Below are 3,353 nucleotides of genomic sequence, written 5' to 3' on the forward strand. Positions count from 1 at the left end.
TACCAGAGCTTTCTGACTCGTTTTATTTATAGATTTTGTTTACCCATAGTATTTCAATGGGTAAACAAAATCTATAAATATTGTTTTATTTATGGATTCTGAATTGTTTTATTTATGGATTGTGATTACCCATTGTTATACTGTATATATTTGGTATATATTCGTATATTAACTGAGTTGTTTCTGCGGACCCATAGGATCCGTTACAGCAATTCGAAACTTTAAAACTCCTTTACGGGTGTAATTTAATTTTGAACGACAAGAGATAAATGTCTATTTATATTCTTTCTATTTATAGTCTGACTGATGTGTTTTCAACCCACACGTTAGCGGCTTAGCTCTGAATGGTCGACGTCTATATGTTCAGATTGGATCTACTTTGGTATTCTAATTATGATCGGTATTGCTAATTGAAGTCAGGCTCCGTAATTCTTTCCCTGCTTATCATGTAAACACATTTGTTGTCTGTTATATTTGATTTCCTGAGTTCTGTTTTCCGCTGGCTTGGAGTCTGTTTTTGCCAAGGAGGATGGCAGGTACTAGAAATGGTCCCGAAGACTTACGCCCTGAGAAGGAAGCATGTAATGCATCAGCTTTGACGTCTTCGTTGAGAAGCATTGCTCTATATAGTTCATGAGTCAGATAAACAAACTATTTGCTAACGGCTGGCGCAGATAAATTGCAATCTCTTCGTATATAAAGATTAACATTAGTCGTCATATAAATAATAGAACATAAAAAGTAAGCTTCGAACTGAGTTTTTTTGTTACTTCACATGTGCACAGTCATCGAATATTAATAATAACACGATCGTTGAAAAAGCCAATACTAATGGACGTCAAAGAGACGACACGGAATACGGAGATGGCAATGTCAAAATAGCGTGACTCAGCATAGTATCAGTGCCACTTAGATCTGTAATATTATGAGCATCGCTTTGTAAAACACGAGCCACCTATTCATTCAAATAAATGAAAAATTTGCCACAAAAAGATTAAAGCATGGTTTTCACTTTCTTTTTTCTTAACAGCAGCCGATATATAATTGCACACTATGTTCAAACCAGTGTAGTTACGAACGTTGCTTTCCAAAAATGAACATTCACCAGCCTTAGCATCAGCCAACACCTGATCCCACTGAAAATGGCAAATCGGGGTGAATGGTTAGGCGCAAATATATATATACTTGATCAGGACGACAAGCCGAGTCGATTGAGCCCTGTCCGTCTGTTCGTTTGACTGTCCGTCTGTCTGTCCGACTGTTCGTCTGTCCGTATGCGTAAACGCGTCGATCTCAGCATCTATAAGAGCTAGAGACTTGAAATTTTTTGTAGGTCCCTGTATAGCACGCGTATATCAAGTTTTCTATACGTGTGCACTCAAATGCGTGTACATTCAAATGCGGTTATTCTTATGAGCTGATGCTTCATTTCAAATTTGCAACGTTCTTTGCTGGTGTCGCAGACAGATTTCTTATTGCTTTTTACTTAATAATGAAGTGGCGGTCTTAGTATAATCGATGAGCGTTCCGTTGAAATTGTGGGTTAGAATCTTGGTGTTGTAATGTCGGTTTTTATTTGTTTTTTTTTTAACACTCGATACATGCTATGGAAAATATTAAAAACAGCAAACATTTGATAACTTTTCTGTTTGATTAGGGATTTATATACCTTCAGTATTACGAGCGTCGCTCTTCCTTCTTCTTTTCTATTCGAAGAATCGAAATTGTGAAATTGTGCTGAAATATCAGCTGCTACTTATGTTCAAATTTGCATCTCTTTTTGCAAGCAGTTGCAACTGTCTGTTGGCGATCGAACACGTTTTATAGTTTTATTTTTAATTATGAAGTGGCGGTGTTGCTAGGGTTGATGCGCGTTTGCGTAGAAATTTTGTGTTCGAATTCTGCTGTCGTATTGTCGGTATTTATTTGTTTTTTTTTGTTTTTTTATTTTTATACTCGATACAAACTACGGAAAATACTAAAAAACGCAGATAGGACTGGGATAGATACCCTAATATCTCTTACTTGTTATTAATAGAATGTGTTCATGCTGATCTTGACACCGATGAGTTTTATGGCTTCGCGGCACACTAATGCGCCGATCATGGGTATCTCCACATTCGTCACAGACTGGAATATCGATGAGCTGGTGGGCAACACTGCCCGTGATGGCAAGACTGACCGATCGCATAACTTTGTCGAGAATGCCACTGCCTGGCTTAACAGAAAGCTGGTCTATATGCCATTGCAGGTGAAACTTTATGAGCACATGTGGCCCATAAAAACCCTCTGGAGTTAAGCAAGAACTTCTCGTGGTGCTGGTCAATCAACACTTCTCTCTGACCTTTCGCCGTCCCTACTCACCCAACATGATCGAAGTTGGGGGTATGCACATCAATCGGAAGCGCCAGCCACTGGCACAAGACATTGATGATTTAATCAGGAGCGCTAAACATGGTGTCATCTACTTCTCAATGGGATCAAACTTGAAGAGCAAAGATTTGCCGCTCAAGATACGTCAGGCTCTAGTCGAAACCTTTAGTACGCTCAAGTAACGGGTGCTATGGAAATTCGAGGATCCCAATTTTGTCGGAAAGCCAGAGAACGTATTTATCTCCGACTGGTTCTCGCAGGACGATATATTGGTCTGCTGAAAACCACTGAATCCATTTAGCACGGCAAAGTTTTTGTTGGCCTTCCGATCTTCGGCGATCAGTTCCTAAATATGGCGCTTACCGGGCAGAATGGCTATGGCAGGAATGTGAACTATGAGGAGTTGATTGCTGAGCGACTCTTAACAGTCATTCAACAGCTTTTGCAATATCCGCAATCCAAGAATCTGGTCAATGACATGTCAGCACCCTACAAATATAAGCCGCAAGTGCCACAGGAGGGTGCCGCCCATTGGATTGAGCAATTTGAGGCTACAAACTGAAAATTTTGGTCATCATTAATGTTGTGAGCTTCTTCTTTATTCTGCAGTTGTTAAGACTATCACTTGTGTATGAGGATTTAAATGACTGCTGAGAAAAATTTGTATTTCTATTCTTTTGGTTCTGACATTTTATCGTATCGTTTATTTGGTCTTTCTAAATTCTGGCCACGTCGTCTAGCGTGCGTTTGGTTATTGTAAATTTTTTTCCGCAATATCTATTTCAAACGCTGTAACGATGTCAGTGGGGTCTCTGCCCCTAACAGTTAATCCTAAAGGACCGCGGAGACCTTTTATAAACATAGTAAAACACTGATTGATAAATAGATCTTTTAGTTTATATTACTGTGGGGTTAGTTTCCTTTTGATCGACTATGTTTAGAAGGGCTCTTTGAATCCTCGTGACCTTTTCATATTGAAC

General features: G+C 39.1%; 1 pseudogene; it reads left to right on the plus strand.

Moving 5' to 3' along the window:
* Positions 1-545: 545 nt before the first annotated feature.
* Positions 546-2,935, plus strand: LOC115483173 (annotated as a pseudogene).
* The last annotated feature ends 418 nt before the right edge of the window (positions 2,936-3,353 follow it).

This window comes from Drosophila hydei, unplaced genomic scaffold (genome assembly GCF_003285905.1).
Source record: "Drosophila hydei strain 15085-1641.00,03,60 unplaced genomic scaffold, DhydRS2 tig00000685-arrow-arrow-pilon, whole genome shotgun sequence".
Lineage (NCBI taxonomy): Eukaryota > Metazoa > Arthropoda > Insecta > Diptera > Drosophilidae > Drosophila > Drosophila hydei.